This window comes from Lissotriton vulgaris, unplaced genomic scaffold (assembly GCF_964263255.1).
Source record: "Lissotriton vulgaris unplaced genomic scaffold, aLisVul1.2 SCAFFOLD_1845, whole genome shotgun sequence".
NCBI classification, from domain to species: Eukaryota; Metazoa; Chordata; class Amphibia; order Caudata; family Salamandridae; genus Lissotriton; species Lissotriton vulgaris.
The window spans coordinates 106,169-122,441 of record NW_028244990.1 but is presented as its reverse complement, the minus strand read 5'-3'; the positions used below and the strand labels follow the sequence as shown (position 1 = coordinate 122,441).

At 49.8% G+C, this 16,273-nt stretch overlaps 1 pseudogene; it reads right to left on the bottom strand.

Moving 5' to 3' along the window:
* The window catches only part of LOC147666676 (uncharacterized), a 132,479-nt pseudogene extending 131,022 nt beyond the window's left edge, over positions 1-1,457 (bottom strand).
* Positions 1,458-16,273: the final 14,816 nt, after the last annotated feature.

Sequence of the window (16,273 nt, the reverse complement as noted above, 5' to 3'; positions counted from 1 at the left end):
CTCCCTGGGGCCTGCTGACACAGCTATCTCCTCTCCCATCCTCTGCACTCACCTCCCCTGGGGCCTGCTGGCACAGCTCTCTCCTCTCCCATCCTCTGCACTCACCTCCCCTGGGGCCGGCTGGCACAGCTCTCTCCTCTCCCATCCTCTGCACTCCCCTCCCCTGAGGCCTGCTGGCACAGCTCTTGCCTCTCCACCCATCCTCTGCACTCACCTCCCCTGGGGCCTGCTGACACAGCTCTCTCCTCTCTCCTCTCTCATCCTCTGCACTCACCTCCCCTGGGACCTGCTGGCACAGCTCTCTCCTCTCATCTCCCATCCTCTGCACTCACCTCCCCTGGGGCCTGCTGGCACACCTCTCTCCTCTCATCTCCCATCCTCTGCACTCACCTCCCCTGGGGCCTGCTGGCACAGCTCTCTCTCCTCTCTCATCCTCTGCACTCGTCTCCCCTGGGGCCAGCTGGCACAGCTCTCTTCTCATTCATCCTCTGCACTCACCTCCCCTGGGGCCTGCTGGCACAGCTCTCTCCTCTCCACCCATCTGCACTCACCTCCCCTGGGGCCTGCTGGCACAGCTCTATCCTCTCCACCCATCCTCTGCACTCACTCCCATGGGACCTGCTGGCACAGTTCTCTCCTCTCTCATCCTCTGCACTTACCTCCCCTGGGGCCTGCTGGCACAGCTCTCTCCTCTCCCATCCTCTGCACTCACCTCCCATGGGACCTGCTGGCACAGCTCTCTCCTCTCCTCTCCCATGCTCTGCACTAACCTCCCCTGGGGCCTGCTGGCACAGCTCTCTCCTCTCCCATCCTCTGCACTCACCTCCCCTGGGGCCTGCTGGCACAGCTCTCTCCTCTCCACCCATCCTCTGCACTCACCTCCCCTGGGGCCTGCTGGCACAGCTCTCTCCTCTCCACCCATCCTGCTGCACTCACCTCCCCCGGGGCCTGCTGGCACAGCTCTCTCCTCTCCCATCCTCTGCACTCACCTCCACAGGGGCCTGCTGGCACAGCTCTCTCCTCTCTCCTCCTCTAAACTCACCTCCCCTGAGGCCTGCTGGCACAGCTCTCTCCTCTCTCATCCTCTGCACTCACCTCCCCTGAGGCCTGCTGGCACAGCTCTCTCCTCTCTCATCCTCTGCACTCACCTCCGCTGGAGCCTGCTAGCATAGCTCTCTCCTCTCTACCCATCCTGCTGCACTCACCTCCCCCGGGGCCTGCTGGCACAGCTCTCTCCTCTCTCATCCTCTGCACTCACCTCCCCTGGGGCCAGCTGGCACAGCTCTCTCCTCTCTCCTCCTCTAAACTCACCTCCCCTGAGGCCTGCTGGCACAGCTCTCTCCTCTCTCATCCTCTGCACTCACCTCCCCTGAGGCCTGCTGGCACAGCTCTCTCCTCTCTCCTCCTCTAAACTCACCTCCCCTGAGGCCTGCTGGCACAGCTCTCTCCTCTCTCATCCTCTGCACTCACCTCCGCTGGAGCCTGCTAGCACAGCTCTCTCCTCTCTACCCATCCTGCTGCACTCACCTCCCCCGGGGCCTGCTGGCACAGCTCTCTCCTCTCTCACCCTCTGCACTCACCTCCCCTGGGGCCAGCTGGCACAGCTCTCTCCTCTCTCCTCCTCTAAACTCACCTCCCCCGGGGCCTGCTGGCACAGCTCTCTCCTCTCCCATCCTTTGCACTCACCTCCACAGGGGCCTGCTGGCACAGCTCTCTCCTCTCTCCTCCTCTAAACTCACCTCCCCTGAGGACTGATGGCACAGCTCTCTCCTCTCTCATCCTCTGCACTCACCTCCCCTGGGGCCTGCTGGCACAGCTCTCTCCTCTCCCATCCTCTGCACTCACCTCCCCTGGGGCCTGCTGGCACAGCTCTCTCCTCTCTCGTCCTCTGCACTCACCTCCGCTGGAGCCTGCTAGCACAGCTCTCTCCTCTCTCATCCTCTACACTCACCTCCCCTGGGCCTGCTGACACAGCTCTCCTCTCTCATCCTCTGCACTCACCTCCCCTGGGGCCTGCTGGCACAGCTCTCTCCTCTCATCCTCTGCACTCACCTCCCCTGAGGCCTGCTGGCACAGCTCTCTCCTCTCCCATCCTCTGCACTCACCTCCCCTGGGACCAGCAGCTTGAGGTAATATGAATTTTTGGTCAATTGTGTCCCCTAGCGTGAACCCCACCGTCTCCATGTACGAGCTTAAAGTGAATGTAACTTCCTCCTCGACCTCCTATGAGAACGCAAATACCTTTGCGTCAAACGTTAACATGTCCTCTTTCAGATCCACCATGAATGGATCGATAATTCAGTTCCTAAGTATGCCGTGCCAACGTCTTTTCATGATGCACTTCCACGTTTTCCTAGCCCTGCAGAGCTAGGCCCTGATTTCTGCCATCGAGCCCTTCCTGTCCTCTGCCTGAAAGCTGCAACGTGGGATACATCCCTGACCTCTGTTCTACTCCCTGCGTGGCGAGCGGTGCCCGGCTCGGCCTGCTTGCCTGCCAAAGACAGTATTTTGCCTTCAAGTTATCAGTATAGCCGAGTTCAGCTCCTTGAAAACACATTCCAGTCTAGCAGAATAGATAAACATTTCCCCGGCTGCAGAGCAAAGGGCCCGGCCTCTCTGTCTCCGTGCAAGTAATTCATTGCTCCTGTTACCATGGTAGGCCCATGGCCCCTCGCATTACACGTAGACACGTAGTCACATATGCACGCATTAATAGTCAGTATAGAGTAGCCTCTGCCCAAGAGACCTTTCCTTCTAGATAGTATAGTTCCCCAAACACAAGATATCAGATATGATTAAGGAACGAGTCGATCTGACATGCCAGACTTCTGTCTCTTTCCTCTAGTGTTAAATGTCAAGTCCCCTGCACCCTCCAGCCTCACGTCAGTCACACGTCATGCTGCTGCGCGCGCATCCTTGCTACAGATTTCTGCTGACACTGTAAGATTCCGCTATGTTACCACCCACTTGTGACACTTTCATGTGACGTTTCTAGCACACACCTCTGTGTACGCCCTCGTGCACGCCTTTCTGTTACGCACATGTGTTCTTATCTCGTTTCTCTCAGCTGTTACGCCTTCTGTATCCGTCACCATCATATGGAATTACTATAAATGATGTACACTGTCAATAAAATATGTGCTATCCCTTCCTGATCCTTGATGGTGAAAGGAACATGATATCCCTGGTTCGAACCATTCCATTTTATGGAATAAAACCCCTTTTTAAACTCAGATATCACGGATTTTGCCTCTTTATTTCCGATTGAGTTATTTAATTGTACTTTACTGCATAGAAATTCCGACGGTGAATATCTATTTACCACATTAATTTGGCGCCCGAATAGGGACCCCTCCCCCACCTTACGCGCCGGTGGTGCGTTATGTTATGTTATGTTACGACTATTTATTGTGCGCACAGATACTCCAGCCAAGGAGCGTCCTGGCGCAAAGACAAGGTAGCACGTAACACAACGGGAGAGAAAAAACAGAAACTAGGGAACAGCTAAAACAAGAAGGTTTTTATAGCCCTACGAAAGGTCAGAAGGTCCTCCAGCAAGCGGATTTCAACAGGCAGGGAGTTCCATGCTGACGCAGCCATTACCCTAAACGAGCGGCCTCCCATGCGGCTAAGCCTGAATCTGGGAACCACCGCAAGGGCCAGACCCTGAGAGCGGAGGCTACGGGCAGGAACATAAAAGGACAGACAACTCGACAGGATTTCCGGGCCAATACCTCTCAACATTTTAAAAGCAAGGCACAAAACCTTGAAGAGGATGCGCTTCCTAACCGGAAGCCAGTGTAGGGAGCGAAGGACACCTGTCACCGAGCAGAATCTGGGCAGGCCAACAATCGCCCTCGCCGCAGCATTCTGAACCCGTTGTAAGCGGGTTAGCTCAGCCTGGTTAGCCCCAGCCAGGAGAGAGCTGGCGTAATCCAGGCGGGAGATGATAGTGGCCTGGATCACCAGCTGCCTGGTTGGGGCATCAAAGAACTTGAGAACAGGTCTCAAGCCCCTCAGGAGACCAAAGCAACAGGCCGCGGTTCTTTTAGTATGCCCTACAAAGGAGAGGCCCGCATCCAGCCATACCCCCAGATTTTTCACCTCCGATACCGGGATCGGAGTAGGTCCCAGCTCTGAGGGCCACCAGTGGTCACCCCACAGCTCCACTCCCTTTCCGACGACCATCACCTCTGTTTTAGTGGCGTTTAGCTGAAGGCAGTTGCCTGTCAGCCAGCTAGCCACCGCCTTCAGTCCGGACTGAAACCTGGGGGCCTCAATCTCTGCATCCCCGCTGAGAGTAACCGCCAGCTGAGTGTCGTCGGCATATGAGACCAAAGTGAGGCCCCACTGCCTAGCGACATCAGCCAGCGGTCTCACGTAAAGATTGAACAACGTGGGACTCAGCGAGGACCCTTGCGGAACCCCCATGGCCAGCGGTTGGTAGTTGGACTTGAAGGGAGGGATGGCAACACAGAAGGAGCGGTCATCTAAAAAGGAGCGGAACCATTGCAGCACCTGACCGCCAATGCCAGTCTCCTCAAGCTGACGCAGGAGGATTCTGTGGTCTACCGTATCAAAGGCGGCGCTAAGATCTAACAAAATAAGCGCCGCCGTTTGACCAGCATCCAACCTTGCCCGGAGATGTTCCACCATCACAAGTAACGCAGTTTCCGTGCTGTGACCAGCACGGAATCCGTTTTGTGTGGGGTCGAGGGCATTGGTCCGTATCAGATGTTCAGACAGGGCCAGGTTGACGTGGGCCTCAGTAATCTTGGCTGGCCAGGGTAACAACGAGATGGGGCGATAACTTTCAGGCTTGGATGGGTCCAGGGTGGGCTTTTTGATAATCGGGGACACCACGGCTTGTTTCCACTTAGATGGAACAACTCCCGTTTCCAAGGAGAGGTTGACGAGGGAGCATACAGCTGTACGCCCCATAAAAGCCTGATCTCGGAAGAGAGCAGGCCTTACTGGATCGGATGGATCCGTTGCAAGCCTAGCCCCCTGCCACAGTCAAGACGGACAATTACGCGTACCCGCCGGATTTCCTGTATCTCCCTCTGGCCAACGGAGGTGACTGAGACTGCGATCGACACCCAGACGAGGCGGTAAAGAGTGCAGAGGATCCCGACCAGAGCCCAGCCAAGAGCGCAAGATCCGAGGTGTTTTGAGGCCCACCAGTATTGACGTCACGAGTCCCGAGTCGAGCCGAGTCCAGTCCAGACGAGTTTTCCGAGGCCTTCCGTTCCATGCTACCCGGTGAGTACCGTTGCTGGGGACGCATCTAGACGGGTGCATTACTATGTATCCAGTCAAGACGGGTTTGGGTACGCAGACCCGGTCTGCACTGTTTTAGCAGTGTATCTGTACTGTTTAGCAGTATATCAAGTATTCAAGAGTCCGATTTTATGTTTTCGTTTTAGAATTCAAGTATTCAAGTATAGTTAATATGTGTCCGAAATGTATCTATGTGATTAATGTCGTGGTGTGAGTGACTGTTTGATATTCATTACCGTGATTCTGTGTCAAGGTGTGTTCAGGTTCAAGTAAGTATCAAGTATCAAGTATCAAGATGCCATTGTTCTCTAAATTAAGACAGATAGGAACTAGGAAAGGGATACTAGAGGAAGCGATTCCTGTCCCACCCAGGGACACTCCCGGAAATTTTATGTACCACAAACATGGCTTAGACTCCATATTATATCTAGATTTATGGGCCGATTATACCAAGAACCTAGACGAGAAATATAGATGGCCCGTTACAGGGACATGGGATGCAGATTGCATCTTGAGAGTAGAAGAAGTGCTATGGAAAAAGAAAGCCAGACAATCACAGAAAGATGCCATAGAATTGTGGCGTAAAGAATCGCATAGACGTACAGAAAAAGAACTCAGAAAAGCAGAGAAAAATAGAGCAGATTCAGATAAAGCCAGAGAAAACGAATTAATTGAGGAAGGGATACGAGTTAAAGCAGAGCAAGTAGACAGACAACGAAACACCCTTGTGAATGGTATGTATCCTTTATTGGCCGAGGGTTTACCTAAGGCCATCCCGGAAAAGCCAAAGGACCTGCCCGCTCCATTGGTTCCGACTAGATTACGTCACAAGACCGCAGCAGACATTTTTCTTTCTTCCTATTTAGACGATGTAGCTCCCACATATACTACTGCACCTGCCCATGTACCCGTACCACCTGCACCTGCTGACGGTCTTCCACCTCATGATCATCTGCCCCCACTTCCGCAACAGCAAACCACCTCCTCCCGTTCCTGCGCTGGTCCCCCCAGCACTTCCCGCACCTATTATCACTTCCCCTCACGCTCATCCTGGCATTAATCCACTGAATCCTTTTGGTCCTGGCACCTCAGGAGGTGCGACAGGAGGTTTTCAGACACCGCCGCCAACACACCGACTGACTTATAGAGATTTAGCAAAGCAACGTACACCTCAAACAGCGAGTTACGACATACTTAAAGAGCCTCTCACAGACTGTAGATATGATCCAGTACCCGGTAAAGACGACAGAATGATGCTAGCATCAGTACATCTACGACGAGTTGCAAACTATTTAATGTTACTACCAGGAATGATTGAACATCTAGACAGAATATATCATTTTGTCCAAACGGGGGAAGGTCCTGAAAGTATTGGCGAGGCCATGGCATACCAGAAAGTTGACACTCAAAGTATGATATTACATTTCTTCATAAACTGCTTGATAAGAGATCAAGATAGGCCTGGTGTAGACAAGGAAGAGATGAATGCACTCAACAAATGGGGTCAGAATATAGCAGAAGGAAAGCATGATAAACAGAATAGTATAGAAAACATGTACAAAAGGATCCGAAAAGCAGTAGTACAAATACATGAAAGAAGAAGGCCTGAAAGAGAAATAGAGACAGACAAGAATGAATCATCGGAGGAGGACGAGCAACCAGAGACCACAGCAGAAACATTGCAATTACCAGCTAGAGACATGATAGCATATGTAGGAAATGGTAGACCCTTTAATAATACGATACGTCCGATACGTCCAGAAAGCAAGAGACTTTTTCACGCTGCCATGTCAAATCCGAGTACTCCTGAACATATGTTTCAGGCTACCGATAAAATACTGCAAAATCGAATGGGGTACCATGTACTCAATTCCATGGATGAACAAGAACTAGCCCGGTCCGCAGTACAATGGGCCGACAATTCCAGCACTTATAATGATGATGCAGTAGCTCAGACGTTTTTGAACCTTTCTCCTGATGAACAAAAATTAGCTGGTATATACATGATTCAGCATCTCATGACGTTGTTTGAAGGCCAACATTCTGATCCAGGTTCCTTACCGGATATATTAGTAGAACTGCTCTCTAATAGTTGGAGAGGCCTAGGTACTGACTTAATTAACCCCTTCGACGCTGATGACGAGCTGGGCTCGTCATCGCGTAGCCTCCTTGCACGCTGATGACGAGTCCAGCTCGTCACGCAAAGTGCGTTTTTAAAAAACCCAGCGTGCGAGCGGAATTCCGCTAGCGCCCATGCGGTTAAAAAGATTCTAGAACATAGACACAAGTATAGTACTTTCCTGAAACCTCAGTTTACGTTAGCTCCACCACCCCCAGTAAGAAAAATGTATTATTTTGACAGACAGAATCCCTTACGGGAAGTACACCCGGTCAGAAAAGACGATAACACACTAGAACGTGTATTCGTATACACACCCATCACTAAAATGGAATTATTGGAAATGAAGAAAATAGTGCCCAGTCATGATAAAGACCCTGCAGGTTTTCACCGAGAAATTAAAGATATGTTACTCATGGGCGATTACACGTATACAGATATTATGAAAATGTTAAAAGTACTGTTGCCTGCTGGAATTTACGAGAAACTTAAGGAGAAAGAATGGGAGGTGGGTGACGCAAAGATTGATTGGGCTGCATTAGAAGTTGAAGAAAATGGACGTACCGCAGGTTTAGGCCTTGGGGAGAAAGCTAAAGCATTACCAGGTTTATTAGTACAGGTTTTGCCTAGACTGTTAGCGACCAAGAAGGAAGACTGGGATGCAATCTCAGCCTGTAAACAGAAACACGATGAAGACACTAGCAATTTTTATTCTCGATTCGAGAAATGTTTTATTATTAACAGTGGTCTGAAAACGAGTAGCGAGTCATACCCACACCTTTTTGTATCAAAATTAGTCGAGAATTCCCTGCCTCAAGTTAAGAATCGTGTTCTGAAAGTAGAAAGCACATGGCAAGCGAATACGCTGTTACAAATGTTACAGTACCACCAGAACAGAATTAGGGAAGAACAAGACCACGAACAGAGACGTATGAAAGATACGAAAATGAAAATGTTAGTTGCTCAGTCAGTTCCAGCTGACGGTCAGAAAAAGGGTATGACACAGTTAAATAATACGGCAGCTCCCGTTAAATGGACATGCAACTATTGTAAACAGCCAGGCCACTATGTAAACGAATGTACGGTTCTGAAACACAATATAGCAACAGGAAAAACTAAAGAAAGACCACGTCAGCCTAGACAAGACCAGGTCCAACATCAAGTTCAACAACATATTCCACAGAACACACAGTCACAGCCTGCTCCACAACAGACAGGACAGACAGTAGCGGTACCACATGCACAGCCCATTGCCGCGACCCAGCAAGTTTCACAACAGATGTATCAGTATGCACAATCCGATTATCCCGATTATCAGCGATACTCATGAAAGAGCCTAGAGAGGGAGGTTGGCTTGCCTCTCATTGAGGTTCCGGTAGATCAAGAGGGTCCTTATGTACATAGTCAAGTATTAGGAAAAGATAGAAAGTTTTTAATTGACACAGGGGCAAGTCGCACAATGATAAGTCACGACGAGGTTCCAGGGGCACCCCTCTCAGGCTCACAGAATGTTTCCCTTGGATTTTCAGGACAGCCTATTGTTAACGAAGTATCGAAACCTGTTCCCCTAGCAGTTGGTCCATTGTCACGTACTACAGACTTATTGCTCACGAAGTCATGTCCAGAAAACTTGTTGGGTATCAAGACACTGAAAGCTCTAGGAGCAGTAATATGTTGTTCTCCGGAAGGAGTTAGATTGTTTTTGCGAGATTTTAAAGGTCACTATGTATTACGAGATTTTGATGTCAGATTGAAAAATGTACCAGATCATTTGTGGGCAAAAGGCCCAACTGATGTAGGTTGTATGCACATTACACCATACCGAGTCACACTCAAGCCAGGAGTTGTACTGCCCCGAATCCGACAATACAAGTTACCACCCGATGCTGTAGTGGCTTTACTGAAAATCATTGAAGAGCTGATTGCACAGGGAGTGGTTGTAGAAACCGACTCCAATCTATGTAATTCCCCTATCATTCCGATTCTTAAACGTACTGACCCGAATGCACCACCAGTTTATCGGTTGGTGATCGATTTGCGAGAATTAAATAAATGCATTGTACTGCAGTATCCTGTGGTCCCAGACATCTCATCCTTATTGACTGCTATTGATTCAGAGGCGACGTTCTTCACTGTAATTGACCTCAAGAACGCCTTCTTCAGTGTCCCCATTGATCCGGAAAGCCAATATCTCGTCGGATTCTGTTTAAATGGCCGTAGCTTCAAATTTGCACGTGCACCTCAAGGATTCACAGAAAGCCCCAGTATCTACAGCCAAGCATTGAAAAGACAACTTGACAGTATTCACATGCCAGTTAACACAGCCCTGCTGCAGTATGTCGATGATCTATTGATCACCGCCCGAACCGAACCTGAATGTGAACACGCATCACTGACAGTTTTACATTTTTTGGCTGACAAGGGACACAAGGTGTCCCCTTCAAAGTTACAATTCTGTGTTCAGCAAGTGGTGTACCTTGGGCACTTGCTGTCCAAGAGGGGGAGACAGCTAACACCCGACCGCATTGAGTTAATTGCACACTTACCGCAACCCAAGACACAAAAGGAAGTGCGGGCTTTTATTGGCCTCACCTCTTACTGCAGACAATGGATTCCCCAGTACGCATTTCTAGCCAAGCCACTGATACAATTGACAACACAGGAGGCAGCGACTTCGACTGTCCTCCCTTGGACTCAGGAACACACACAGGCTTTTGATGAATTAAAGAAAGCATTATGTCAAGCACCAGTCTTAGCAACGCCATGTTACAGCAAACCTTTTACACTTTTTGTGACAGAACGTGATGGCACAGCATTATCTGTCCTCACGCAAGACCAAGCAGGTTCACATAAGCCGTGTGCTTATTTTTCGAGTACATTAGACCCAGTAGCCCAGGCTCTGCCTGCGTGCTTAAAATCAGTTGCAGCAACAGCCTTAGCGATCCGACAAAGTGATTCTATAGTGTTAGGACATCCCCTGACAGTACAAGTTCCACACTCTGTGGAAGTTCTTTTAAACAGAACACAGACTCAACACTTGACTATAGCACGACTGACAGGTTATGAATTGACATTGTTCCAGCCACACATAGAAATCAGACGCTGTAGTATACTCAATCCTGCCACATTGTTACCTTCGAACATTACAGACTCAGCTCCACATGATTGTATAGAGATCATTAATGCAGTAACAAAGCCCCGACGAGACTTGACAGATGTCGCACTGACTAACCCAGACCTGACACTTTACGTAGATGGTTCATGTATGAGAACAAGCACAGGAGAATTAGTGGCCGCATATGCAGTGACCACTGAAACTGAAGTCAAAGAAACACAATGTATTGATATACTGTCTGCTCAAGCTGCAGAGCTCATTGCTCTGACCCGAGCCTGTATAGTAGCCAAGAACAGGAATGTTAACATATACACAGATTCACGTTACGCATTTGGAGTCGTACACGACTTCGGTGTACTCTGGCAGGAAAGAGGTTTCTTGACCTCTCACGGAGCCAAAATCCAACATGGTCCCCTTATTCAAGAATTATTGAAAGCAATACATCTGCCATCAGCTATAGCTATCATGAAGTGCAAGGCACATACTAAAGTTACAGATACTATTTCCCAGGGTAACGACCTGGCCGATCGAACAGCGAAACACACAGCTCTGACTCATACACATGCAGCTGATACGACAAAGACAATAGTTCCGACACCGACACATTGCATGACAGTTAAGGATCCCGCACTAGATGTAATAGACATACAGACACATGCTACTCCAGACGAAATAAAGAAATGGACTGAACTAGGAGGGATCCAGACAGATCAGGGATGGATGACGAAGGGAAAAGCCACATGGTTTCTCCCCGACTCTATGGTTCAAGTTATGATTAACACCGCACACAGTCCAGCACACTTAGGAGAAAAAGCCATGTTAGACAGTTTACAGAATCTCTGGTACAATAAACATTTACGAGCAGCAGCAAAACAGAAAGTACGTACTTGCATGATCTGTTGTCAGTTCAACTCAGGTAAAAGCATTCCTGTAGAGCAAGGTGGATTCAATACTCCCGATCACCCTTTTGAAGTCCTCCAGATGGATTATATCCAGATGGAACGATGTCGAGGATTCAAATACGTCCTCGTAGTTGTATGTGCACTTTCCCGTTGGACAGAAGCATATCCAGTCCCAGATTACACTGCTCCGACCACTGCCAAACAGTTGGTTCGTGAATTCTTCCCACGGTACGGTTTGCCTCGTGTTGTGTATTCAGATAACGGCCAGCCATTCTCGTCCGAGCTAATGAAGCAGGTATCACTCCTGCTAGGATATCAGTGGAAGTTCCACTGCGTCCGACATCCCGAGGCAGCAGGTCTCGTGGAACGCCACAATCAGACACTGAAAACACGTCTTGCTAAGATTTGTGCCGAGAAAGGGGTGGACTGGATAGTCGCCCTGCCAGTTGCATTATTTTTTATGAGAATGGTTGCACACTCTAGAACAGGGCTATCCCCGTACGAGGTGGTCTTTGGCAGGCCACCGAATATGTGGGGGACGCCTCTGCCTCGTAGAATAACAGATATTGACTGTAATATGCTGACAGATTACCTTGCCTCCTTGATGTCTGCACTACAATCTTGTCGTTCACAGGTGGCTGCAGCCTTTCCCGACAACATCGAGGTGAAGCCCCACCAGATTGTACCAGGGGACAACGTGTTTGTTAGGAACTTCGACAGGAGGAGTCCGCTGGAGCACTGCTGGCAGGAGCCGAAGCTCGTCTTATTGACGACGAGGACGGCAGTGAAGCTGGAGGGCCGCAAGGGATGGGTCCATATGAGTCATGTTAAAAAACTTTACGGATCGCCGCCAGAGACTGACTCTTCCTCCCCCTCTAAGGACTGCCCAGATTCCAGTGACTCTAAACTTCCCCTTGTAGAGAAAACTCCTTCGCAGGAATATAAATTAAAGTTGAGGTCTAGCAAGTCAGACAGTTTAATTGTTTAAGTCCTCCCCTAGGTGAATCGGTTAGACAGTTTCTGACATGTACCCGTTAGACCCCAATAGAGAGAGAGATAGACAGAAACAGCTCAAGAAACGAGAACATTGTAAATCTCTTCGTAGTCACTGTATTGTGACATTATTGATTATGTTTTTTTTGAGTCTTGCGATTATTGCTGCAAGTTTACTGTTACATATGTTTTTCCCTATCTCCATACATGCACATCTCTTTCCAAATAGCACTGTCGAGCATACTTTCAGTGAACTACCCCCGCACGAGTTATCATACAGGCTTGCGCTGCGCAACAATACTTTTATCAGTATGTTACATCATTCCCATCAGTCCAGTAATGCTACCAATTGTTGGATATGTGGCCGACTTCCTCCCTATCAGAAATACAAGGGAGTCTTGCCCCTCTTCCCGTATCCGTTCACACACAATGGTTCCTGTGGTGCCTGGTTTAGTTTAATTAATTCCTTAGACTCTAATTCAGTAATCTACAAAGGCAATTGGGTATGGGGAAATCTGAACACAGTTCTGCATAAAGTATGTCATCCTGACAAGGAGGGTCTTCCACAAAGGACAGGGACTGATCTAGAAAATGAAGTATATGGATTAGGTAATTATACACTCAACCTCATGATTCTGAATGTGCAATCTGATACAGGTCCAGACTTACCCTCTATGTCCGAGCCTACCAGTCAAAGGCGAATTATGTGTCAGAAAGAATGGTTCAGTACCCCTAGGTCATAGTAAATGTACTACTGTGATCAATTTCAGTGATAAAGGCCAGTCTACATTCAAAGCAACCCGTCATTCCTATTTCGTCTGTGGCCATACAGCCTATATACGTTTGCCACTAGATTGGGATGGGACATGTTACATTGCATTCCTTCTGCCACCTGTTTTTCTAGCTCCATCCGACTATCATAAGAACTCCCGACTAGTATCTAATAGACCCAAGAGAGAACTCCCGATTGTCGACTATACTGAAACGGCATGGGAACGATATACAGATTTCAATAAAGGTTTCTTTCCCTATTTAGGAGCTGTCTTCAATAGTAAATCAATACGTCACTTGACCAGAACCCTCGAAGCAGTGGTAAATGAAACTACTTCCGCCCTAGGCAACTTAACAGAGGAACAGTCTGCTATGAGACTTGTTGTCCTTCAAAATCGTCTTGTTCTTGACGTCATCCTGGCCGATAGGGGCGGAGCCTGTAGAGTCATCGGATCGAGTTGCTGTGTTTTCATTCCAGAAAACGCACCGTCAGTATATAAAGCCATAACGCGTCTCCATAAGATTGCAAGTCAGATACACCAGAATCCAGGAACCTGGACTTGGTCCGGTTGGTTCTGGAGCGTGTTATCAGCCTGGGGATGGAAAGTCCTATCCTTCCTCGGCATAGCCCTTCTCATAGTATTCAGTTGTTGCCTATGTATGCAATGTGGGCCAGCGATTTGCGGCTTGTGCGCCACATCATGTATTCCCCATCCAAATCCACGTTCTAAAATACGTCTGAAAAAGGAAGAGCAAATGATGTTATATGAACAAATAGATGGATTAATGAAAATTGATATATCATGAAGGGTCCGTAGGGGACAAGGAGGGAATGAGGTAATATGAATTTTTGGTCAATTGTGTCCCCTAGCGTGAACCCCACCGTCTCCATGTACGAGCTTAAAGTGCATGTAACTTCCCTCCTCGACCTGCTATGAGAACGCAAATACCTTTGCGTCAAACGTTAACATGTCCTCTTTCAGATCCACCATGAATGGATCGATAATTCAGTTCCTAAGTATGCCGTGCCAACGTCTTTTCATGATGCACTTCCACGTTTTCCTAGCCCTGCAGAGCTAGGCCCTGATTTCTGCCATCGAGCCCTTCCTGTTCTCTGCCTGAAAGCTGCAACGTGGGATACATCCCTGACCTCTGTTCTACTCCCTGCGTGGCGAGCGGTGCCCGGCTCGGCCTGCTTGCCTGCCAAAGACAGTATTTTGCCTTCAAGTTATCAGTATAGCCGAGTTCAGCTCCTTGAAAACACATTCCAGTCTAGCAGAATAGATAAACATTTCCCCGGCTGCAGAGCAAAGGACCCGGCCTCTCTGTCTCCGTGCAAGTAATTCATTGCTCCTGTTACCATGGTAGGCCCATGGCCCCTCGCATTACACGTAGACACGTAGTCACATATGCACGCATTAATAGTCAGTATAGAGTAGCCTCTGCCCAAGAGAGCTTTCCTTCTAGATAGTATAGTTCCCCAAACACAAGATATCAGATATGATTTAGGAACGAGTCGATCTGACATGCCAGACTTCTGTCTCTTTCCTCTAGTGTTAAATGTCAAGTCCCCTGCACCCTCCAGCCTCACGTCAGTCACACGTCATGCTGCTGCACGCGCATCCTTGCTACAGATTTCTGCTGACACTGTAAGATTCCGCTATGTTACCACCCACTTGTGACACTTTCATGTGACGTTTCTAGCACACACCTCTGTGTACGCCCTCGTGCACGCCTTTCTGTTACGCACATGTGTTCTTATCTCGTTTCTCTCAGCTGTTACGCCTTCCCGATCCGTCACCATCATATGGAATTACTATAAATGATGTACACTGTCAATAAAATATGTGCTATCCCTTCCTGATCCTTGATGGTGAAAGGAACATGATATCCCTGGTTCGAACCATTCCATTTTATGGAATAAAACCCTTTTTTAAACTCAGATATCACGGATTTTGCCTCTTTATTTCCGATTGAGTTATTTAATTGTACTTTACTGCATAGAAATTCCGACGGTGAATATCTATTTACCACAAGCTCTCTCCTCTCCACCCATCCTCTGCACTCACCTCCCCTGGGGCCTGCTAGCACAGCTCTCTCCTCTCCCTTCCTCTGCACTCACTTCCCCTGGGGCCTGCTGGCACAGCTCTCTCCTCTCATCCTCTGCACTCACCTCCCCTGAGGCCTGCTGGCACAGCTCTCTCCTCTCCCATCCTCTGCACTCACCTCCCCTGGGGCCAGCAGCTCTCTCCTCTCCACCCATCCTCTGCACTCACCTCCCCTGGGGCCTGCTGGCACAGCTCTCTCCTCTCCCATCCTCTGCACTCACCTCCCTCGGGGCCTGCTGGCACAGCTCTCTCCTCTCCCATCCTCTGCACTCACCTCCCCTGGGGCCTGCTGGCACAGCTCTCTCCTCTCCTCTCACATCCTCTGCACTCACCTCCCCTGGGGCCTGCTGGCACAGCTCTCTCCTCTCCCATCCTCTGCACTCACCTCCCCTGGGGCCTGCGGGCACAGCTCTCTCCTCTCTCCTCTGCACTCACCTCCCCAGGGGCCTGCTGGCACAGCTCTCTCCTCTCATCTCCCATCCTCTGCACTCACCTCCCCTGGGGCCTGCAGCTCTCTCCTCTCCACCCATCCTCTGCACTCACCTCCCCCGGGGCCTGGTGGCACAGCTCTCTCTCCTCTCATCCTCTGCACTCACCTCCCCTGGGGCCTGCTGGCACAGCTCTCTCCTCACTCACCTCCCCTGGGGCCTGCTGGCACAGCTCTCTCCTCTCTCATCCTCTGCACTCACCTCCCCTGGGGCCTGCTGGCACAGCTCTCTCCTCTCTCCTCTGCACTCACCTCCTCTGGGGCCTGCTGGCACAGCTCTCTTCTCTCCCATCCTCTGCACTCACCTCCCCTGGGGCCTGCTGGCACAGCTCTCTCCTCTCCCATCCTCTGCACTCACCTCCCTTGGGACCTGCTGGCACAGCTCTCTCCTCTCTCATCCTCTGCACTCACCTCTCCTGAGGCCTGCTGGCGCAGCTCTCTCCTCTCCCATCCTCTGCACTCACCTCCCTTGGGACCTGCTGGCACAGCTCTCTCCTC